A 9834-nucleotide genomic window follows, 5' to 3' on the forward strand; every position below is an offset into this window, starting at 1 on the left:
AATCCTTCACAAACTTTTCCAAAACATAAAGGAAGAGGGAACATTTTCAAACCCATTCTATGAGGCCAGTGTTACCCTGATACCAAAACCAGACAAAGATATCACAAGAAAAAAAAAAAAATCCCATATACCTCTGCCCTGACCCATATCAGAGGTACAGCCAACAAGCCACACAACCAGAATCTAGAGCATAAAGTGCCTAGGTCAGAGCATACCTTCCTGCTCTGCTCCACCCCCACAGGCCTCCCCTCCTCCTTCTAACTTTTGGGGGTTGAAAACCCCGGCACCCTGTGCACTCTCTACAGCCATGAAGGTCCTTGGGAACCTGTACAAGAAAGACATACTGAGCAATAACATGCCGAACTGGGGAAGGCAGAGAGCACCTAATGCCACCTATCAAGCTCACCATGTCAGCAGGAACAAGAGGTCAGGTGGTAGAGACCAGAGGTGGCTTTTTTGGTTGCACAGTTTGGCTAACAGGCTTATCTGGAGCAGGAAAAACCACAGTGAGCATGGCTTTGGAGGAATACTTGGTTTGCCAGGTTATCCGTGCTATACTCTGGTTGGTGACAACGTTCATCAAGGTCTCAATAAAAACCTTGGCTTTAGTATTGAACAGAGATGAGAATGTTGGATGAGTTGCAGAAGTTGCTAAGCTGTTTACAGGTGCTGGCTTAGTGTGCATTACAAGTTTTATATCGCCTTATACTCAAGATCACAATAATACAAGGCAAATTCGGGAGGGTACAAGTTTGCCTTTTTTTGAAGTATTTGTTAAATGCACCTCTGCATGTTTGTGAGCAGAGGTTATCAAAGGACTCTAACAAAAAGCAAGGGCTAGAGAAATTAAATGTTTCACTAGGTTTGGTTCTGAATATACAAAACCAAAAGCCCCTGAATTGACGCTGAAAACAGACTCCTGTGACATAAATGGCTGTGTGCAGTAAGAGTTATGGAACTTCTTTGGGAACGGGATATTGTACCTGTGGCATCTTGTGTGTGCCAGAAAATAAAGTTCATTTGGCAAAAACAGATGGAGAAACATTATCAGCATTAAAAATTAACAAAGTGGTTGTGCAGTGTGTGCAGGTTTTGGCAAAAGATTGGCTCATCTCACTGAATGGCTTTATCAGAAATGGGGAGTACTTGCAGTGCCTTCATTTTGATTATCTTCTGGATGGAGACATCATTAATTTGTCAGTGCCTATATTTCTGACAGCTACTCAAGAAGGTAAATGCTGGACATCTGGACAGCTTTTGCTCTGATGTAGAAGGGTCACTGTGCAGCTCTTCTTCTTCACAATCCAGAGCTTTTTTTTTTTTAACACAGGAAGGAGGAACGCTGTGCTAGACAGTGAGGAACAACATTCAGGACCATCCCTACATCAAGATTTGTTTTGGAACAAGGAGATTGGCTGATTGAAGGAGATCTTCAAGTCTTTGACCAAATTCATTAGAATGATGATCTTGATCAGTATTGTTTCACCCCTACTGAGCTAAAGCAGATGTTTAAAGATATGAAGGCTGATGCTGCCTTTGAATTTAATTATGAAACTCAGTCCACAATGGAGATGCTCCATTAATACAGGATATCAAAAGCAACTTCTAGAGAGTGGCTTACAGGTGCCCTGTCTTTCTCCTTCACCCTCTTGGTGGCCTGACAAAAAATAATAATGTTCCTTTGAAGCGGCACATGACGAACAGGCTGTAGTGCTAGAGGAAGAAATCCTGAATCCTGAAACAACAGTGGTGGCCATCTTTCCATACCCCATCATGGACCAACTGAGGTCCAGTAGCATTGAAGAACACTGATGGTCACAGGAATCAACTTTTATACTGTTGGGTGAGACTCTGCTGGCATGTCTCATCCAGAAAACAGGGAAAGGTCTTTATGAACCAACTCATAACAGCAAAGAGATAACAATGGCCCTAGGCTTAATCACCTTGGAAATAGTTTCCCTTCAAGTTACAGTTTACAACAAGAAAAAGAAGCATATAGACTACCATGACTCTGAACACCATGAAGACTTTGAATTTATTTCAGGAACACAAATGTGCAGACTTGCCCAAGAAGGCCAGAAACCTCCTGAAGTGACAGGACTCCCAAGGCCTGGACCGTGCTGATAATACTACAGATGCTTGGAGAAACCTTAAGCTGTTAACCCAGTCACTCTATCTTTGACACTTCACTAAGGAACAGAAGGGACCAATAGTTACTGTTGGCATTTCTTTGTAGTGGTGTCTGTCTGGACACCCTTTCTAAAAAACAGACCATTTTCCTTAATTAGCATCAGTTTTGGTCTGCCCTATGAGTTTTATTTCGAACTTGTGTGGTACACTGCTAAGTTTAATATATCTTTTCCAGTTACTATGGTTAATATACCTTTAATACAATTTGAAAATCTTGCCTTTTTAATATTATATTTATGCTTCTGTCTCATGACTTTTTCAAGCTGTGATATTAGTTATAATCAATAATATACACATTGAATCTTATTTTTCATCCCTGAAAAAAGGAAAAAGAATCCACTAGAAAATAAATTTGGCTAGACCTTTTTTGAGAAATTTTACAAGACATCTATAGCAATTAGATTTTTGTTTAGGCAGTGAAAATATAAGTTACTTTCTTTATTCCTTCCTTCCAATCAGCTGTGGATCTTTCAGCTGTTATAATCTAAGCATTCTTATGATCTGCATAAACCCTGAGTAAACTTTCTTTATTCAGTAAAATTAAGCATTTTGGTTTCTTTTTTTAAAAAGCAAAGCAAACCAAAGATGAATATCCCCTATGAATATAGATGCAAAAATTCTCAACAAAATGCTAGCAAACTAAATATAGCGATAAACAAAAAGAGGTGACAGTGTCCTTCCCTAATCCAACCACTGTGACAAGATTACAATGCAGATCTTCCTTAATTTGTGATGGGATTACATCCCATCCATCATAACTTGAAAATGTCAAAGTTGAAATGCATTTAATACATCTAACCTAGGAAACATCATAGCTTAGCTTAGCCTATCTTAAACATGGTCAGAAAACTTATGTAAAAATTAATAAACAGAAACTTCAATTAAATAGAGTTGGGAGACCAGAAAGGGGAGCTTTCATGCCTTGAGGCCCTACCCAGGTACAAAAGGAAGAAGAAAGACTTCTCTTATTTCCTGGAAAGGACTCAGCCAATAAAAAGTCAAGGACTCTTTGTTTAGTATGGCCCTCCCAACTTCCTTTTCTCCTCTATAGAAGTGTTCTCCCTCCCTTGTGGCGGGAGGGGGGGGGGGATGTGAGGGAGGGGAGCAAGTGGTGCTTGCAAGTGGTTTGCCATCTTTGCAGACTCCAAATTGCAATTCTCTGCTTATCTGAACCCATCTTTGCTGGAGAGATATATGAGAGTCTATCTATTTCAGGTCAACACTTACATTAGCCTACAGTGGGCAAAATCACCTAACTCAAAGCCTATTTTATAATAAAATAATGAACATCTCATGTAATGTATTGAATACTGTACTGAGAGTGAAAAACAGAATGGTTTTATGAGTACAGAACGGTGGTAAGTATATCAGTTTTTTACCCTCAATACTTCCCAGCAACATGAGGAAGTATTGTACCACATATGACTGGCCTGGGGAAAGATCAAAATTCACAATTTGAAGTATGGTTTCTACTGAATGTGTATAAGTTTTGCACCATCATCGTAAAGCCAAAAAATCTTAAGTCAAACCACTGTAAGTCGAGGACCGTCTGTACTCTGATTTTAGACAACAAAGAGCCACCCCTGAAGCAGGACGTGCATTCAATTTCACCTAAACTGCATGGCTAGAAAAAAGGAGGGAGCAGATTTCCTCCCTAAATATAAAGATTCTCTTGGTTAAAAACAAAAACAAAAATGGGGAGAAGGGGAGAATAGATTCAAGGAAGGTAACAAAAAATATCCTTCAAAATGGTTCCAGGCACTATTCTATACTATGGTATCAAAATCATTCTATGTAGACCAGAAATCTTAAAAATTATTTTAGATTACTTTTCACCTGTAAATCAACAACAGCAAAAATAAACAATAGAATAAAGCCTTCCAAGGGAAAAAAAAAGTGGTATTTTATTTCCCTATACTTCATGATGGAGCAAAGTCATGAAACTGTGGTGGTGAAGGTTACGAGGGAAAGTCAGTGCACTGAATATATTGTCTATTCCCATCTTTCATTCACATTCTTTGCAGACATTAGTAAGGGTCACCAGAAGCACCCATGCTAATCAAAGAACAAAAACTGTGGTGTTGTATGCTACAGCCTCTATTCGTGGATGAATAAATAACATTTAAAGTTGCTTGTCATTCTTTATGTAGCCGATATCCTGCAGGTATTTTAAGGAAATAGTGTTCCTAAGACAGCCACATAAAAACGTTAGTGGAAATATGATGATCCATCATATTAGTCTATGAAAAGATATATAGTTTTTGCAATTTTAAATTACCAAAATATTCTTAGTAGAATAAAGCTATCCCCAAATAAATACATTAATGAAATTGTTTTGTTGCTTAAAATAAAAAGAAAAAGGAATACAATTATGACTTCCACTCTCATCTTGGTTTTCTCACTTCAAATGTACAAAGTATTTATAGCTGCCTCTTGCGTGCAAATGAACAGAAAATCCTGTGTTTGTAAAACTACAGACTATATAAAGATAGATTTTACTTTTAAATCATATTATAGTTAAGTTTGTCATTAACAATTACATAAAAAATATACAATCATCATGTTTCCATTGGCAAAAACATGATATGAAAAGCATTACATGCCAATCTTCAAATTTGTCTTTATATGTGAGGTACTAAATCAAAGAGGATTAAGAGTAATGTACATCAATATAAATATCCTATAGTACTCTGCTCTAAATCTAGAATATGACATAAAAATATTTGAGCTTATTGCTCATAGGATTTATTCAATGAATTTTATTTTTTAAAATAAGCTCACTTAAAACACATATTTTATTGTTCTTTTAAAAGTTAAAACTAAATGCTACAACCTTTTCCCCCCTATTTATTGAATACATATTTCAAACTCATTTTCCCCATGCTTTAGAGGAAAAAATACAACACCTGAGGTTTAAAGAATTCCACTTATTTAAACTATGTTTTAAAATTACTTGACTTGAGCTATGAAATGTTATTGATTCATTGAACAATAGTATTCCATTCAAGGGATGAATAAGTGTGATCAACCAAGGCTCTGTATACATAACATAGAAAAAGCAGTTCAGATATTATATTAGTAAAAATTATTAGGCAATCCTAATGTTTGAGTTCATAATACCAAGTAAACAAATAATTGACTAAAATTTATTGCTTTCCTTATTCTGAAATTATAAAGATAGTCTCTTACAATTCCTCCAAAACATTTTAAATTGTTGCTGCCACATTTAGATCTTTAATCCACACAGTATTATTTATAGTCTTTGGTTAGAGACAGAGATTCTCATTTTTTTTCAACTTTATTGATAATCGAAGTTCTAAATACTATTTAATCAATAGCCTATCCTTCTCCACTGGTAGGCAATGTTGCCTCTGTCATATATAAGGTTTCCATTCATGCACTGATCTATTTCAAGTCTCTGTTCAGTTCCATCGGTCTATTTTTCTTTCCTGGAGCAATGCACACTGCCTTTATTGTTTATAGCTTTATATTACTTACAGTTTATAATAAGTATTTGTATATGGAAGGAGGTCTCCTTATATTGTACTTCTTCCAAATTATTGTGGCTATTTTAGTCTTTTGGACTTCAATATATATGTTATAATCATTTTGTCAAGTTCTAAGTAGGTTAAAAAAAAAAAAAAGCCAAGACGTTGATTGGAATTTTGTGTTATTTCACTGCCTCAGATATCCAGTTTTGATGCGACGGGGGAGGCTGAGGCTTAAATATTATATTCATTTTCTTTGATCATTGAGGACTAGTCAGGATTTTAATTTCTTCTGAATCACTATTGGCTAGTTATATTTCTAGAAATTGAACATTTTGTCTTAAGTTTTCAAATTTAATGACTTGTTTATAATATCTTCTTTTTAAAAAATGTTTTTCTGTTTATGGGGTTATGACTTTTTTCACTGCTAATATTCTTCTTTGATGGATTCTCTCTCTCTCTCTTTTTTTTTTCCATGCTCAATCTTGCCAGGGGGTGCCTATTTTATTAGACTTTTCAAAAAGTGAGTGTTTGGCTCTGTGGATCCTCTCTATTTTATTTTTTTTTCTATTTAATTAATTTCTCCTCTTGCTATTTTTTCATTCTTCCAACTTACTTTGGTTTTATTCTGTTGTTCTTTTTCTCACTGCTTTAAGTTGAAAACTTAAGTTATCAATTTTCAAACTTAATAATATAAGGAATAAGAGCGTTAAAATTATTTTAAGTAACGCTTTACCTACCTCTCCTAAATTTTAGATGAATTGTTTTCATCAATTTTCAGTCCTAAATATTTTCTAATGTCCATCATTATTCCTGTTTAGAACCAAAGATTATTTGCAAGTGTCTTTTATTATAATTTCCATATAGATTTTTAAATTAGCATTTTTAATGATTTCTAAAGTAAATAAACTATAAACAGAAAAGATCATCTGTTTATCAATTCTTTGATTTTTTTTTTAAGAACCTGCTTAGTGACATAGAATATGGACATTTCTTATAAATGTTCCATGTGTATTTGTGAAGGATGTGCATTCTCTAATTGTTGGATATAGAGCTGTTACTGGGTCCAAGCTTGTACCATTCGCCGCACGACAGGTCAAAAAATGGAGAGACAAGTTGTTAGGGCAAGAAGTAGTGACTTTATTCAGGAAGCCAGCAGACCAAGAAGATGGTAGACTGGTGTCCCAAAGAACCATCTTGCCAGGGTTTGGATGCTAGTTTCTCTTACAAAGAGCAGGGAAGTGAGGAGGTAAAGTTAAAAAGGTGATAAGCTGTTGCAAATATCTCCTGGTTTCGGCCAGACTCCAGAAGGGATGTGTTAATTCCTTCTTTCCTGCAGCCGTTCATAGGTGGGCCTGGTTAGGATGTTTCCTATGAGCTGAAAGGTATTTTGGTTCAGACATGGGAGGCAGTGTTCCTAGAGATGGGCCATTATGTATACTTTAAGTTATAGGCAGCATCTCTTTAGTGATCAAGTTGTAGCAAAAGCAATAGAATACAAAGGTTAAAGTAAAAGAAACAGATCCAATATGGAATCAGATTTGTTTCTCCCTATTACAGAGCTGTGTATGTGCCCACTGCATCAGACTTGCTAATTGTGTTGTACAAATCCTCCATGTCCTTACCAATGTTTTTGTCTCTATCTCTATCATGCCTTATGAATGAGTTTAAAACTTCCTACTATGAATGTTAATTTAGTAATTTCTCTTTAAAATTCGGTCAGTTTTGCTATATATGTATTACAATATATTATACATATAGATAAATAAACATATATATATATAAACATTATAGTGTTGGGTGCTTAAAAATTCTGATTTTCTTCATCTTTCTGTAAGAATTGTACCTTCTATCATTAAATATTGACATGCCTTAGCCCCCCAAAATATTTTTATTTTGAAGTCCATTTTGTCTAATAAAGAGAGATGGATATATTTACACACCTACACCAGATTATTTCTTTTAGTGTTTGCCTAATATTTATCCTTTAACTTTTCACTATTATGTGTCAAAATGTTTAATGTTGTGTTTGAAAAGAGCATATATAGAGATTTTATTATTTATCCAAACTTGAAAATATTCTTATTTTGACTTGCATGTTTACTCTACTAACATTTATTGTGATCACTAGTGCATTCTGAATTAGTCCTACTATTTTATATTTACCCTGCTTTTTCTTTGCTTCTTTTCTTTTCTCTACTCCTTTCCTGCTTGCTTTTGAATCTCCATCAGGCATTTTACATTCCATTTTCCCTCCACCAATGGCTAGAGAGTTATATGTATTCAGGTAAAACTATCTTTTATAACTAGTCCCCATATGTTAGTGGCTTAATACAATACAGCTTACCAGGAGCTGAAGCCAGTAACTGGTATTATATGTGTTATATATGTTATATAATTATATGTTATATATATACATATGTATATGTAGGAACACTCAGATGGCAATCGATAAATTGCTGAAGGCTGAGTGTGGACCAGCTTGAGAGTTAAAAACTCCTAAAGGCCCCATCATAGGGAGGTCCCTGCACTTTCATGAGTTCTAGTTCCAGGAGCTCATATCAGAGGGAAAAATCCCCTTCTGCTTTGGGCAGGGGGAAGGGAAATTCCCCTTTTGTAGCCTTTTGAAATACACCCAGATCCTTATGCTCTGCATAACAAAAGCCCTGCCCTCGAGGGAAACTACTATACCAGGAATAAACAGGGGTCAGTTTTCCAAGAAGACATAACAATCAATGATGTGGGCGTTCATTTGTATATGTATGGGTATACACTTATGCGTGTATGTGTATGTGTGCACCTACTAATCTGTTTATGTGTATATATGTTTATATATATGTATGTGTACAATGTATCAATATTTGTTTATCAATCTTGACAAATATACTCATGTAAGATGTTAATAATAAGGGAAACTGGGGTGAAGGTGGGGAAGAGTAGAATGTATATGGAAACCGTGTACTATCTGCTCAATTTTTCTGTAAAACTAATGCTGTTATAAAATATAAATCTGGGACAAAGTGAGAGAATGGTAGTATATATGTGGACATATATACACTACCAAATGTAAAATAGATAGTTAGTGGGAAGCAGCCGCATAGCACAGGGAGATAAGCTCGGTGTTTTGTGACCAGCTAGAAGTGTGGGATAGGGAGGGTGGGAGGGAGGGAGACGCAAGAGGGAAGAGTTATGGGGACATATGTATATGTATAACTGATTCAGTTTGTTATAAAGCAGAAACTAACACACCATTGTAAAGCAATTATACTCCAATAAAAACGTTAAAAAAATATATATATATATATATAAATCTATCAAAAAAACAAAAAAACATTCTTAGCTCTCAGGCCTTATAAAACCAGGCTACAGGCTGGATTTAGAGGGCAGGCCTTAGTTTCTTGATCTCTGATCTAAAAAAACCTTCATTCTGGGGTCTATTTCCATCTTCTTGGAGTCTCTTAGAAATGTCTTTGGTGAAGTACAACCAACTCTGTTGGTGGAAAACTCTCATTTTTGTTCATCTGAAAACATCTTGTTTTTATTCTTTTTTTGAATAATAGTTTCGTTGAGAATTCAATTTTAGGTAGCCAGCAAGTGCTGCAAGAATTTTGAAGACATTATACTTCTGTCCTTTTTGGCTCTTGAGAAATCTGTTCTAGTTTTCCTTTCTCTGACTGCCTGTAACACTTCCCATTTGTCTCCAATGCTCTGTGGTTACTGGGATATGCCTAATTGTGTATTAATAAGTGGATTTCTTGTTTCTGTTTGAGACTTTGGGAGGATTGTTGATTCTGAAGTTTTATATCTTTTAACAATTCTGGAAAATTATCAGCCATCATCTCTTGGAATATTTCCTCTATCCCATTTTCTCTATTATTTTGGATTCCATTTAAATATATTTTAAAACTTTTTACTCTGGACTTTCATATTTTCTAGCATTTATTTCCTCTGCGTTGCACTTTGCATAATTTTTTAAATATTTATTTGATTTCACTAAATGTCTCTGTAGCTGTCTCTAATTCAATTAACTCATCCACTTGGACTTTGATATCTGGATTTCTTTTTCCCACAAAGTTTTATTCAGTTTATTTTAAAATCTGCCTGGTCACTTTCTTAATGATACCACACTGTTGTTTAAATATTCTTATTACAGGCT

The 9834-nt window shown here is 35.2% G+C and overlaps 1 pseudogene; it reads left to right on the forward strand.

Annotated features, from left to right (window-relative positions):
- The first annotated feature begins 307 nt into the window (after positions 1 to 307).
- Positions 308 to 903, forward strand: LOC103010833 (bifunctional 3'-phosphoadenosine 5'-phosphosulfate synthase 1-like; annotated as a pseudogene).
- Positions 904 to 9834: the final 8931 nt, after the last annotated feature.

Source organism: Balaenoptera acutorostrata, chromosome 1, assembly GCF_949987535.1.
Source record: "Balaenoptera acutorostrata chromosome 1, mBalAcu1.1, whole genome shotgun sequence".
NCBI lineage: Eukaryota > Metazoa > Chordata > Mammalia > Artiodactyla > Balaenopteridae > Balaenoptera > Balaenoptera acutorostrata.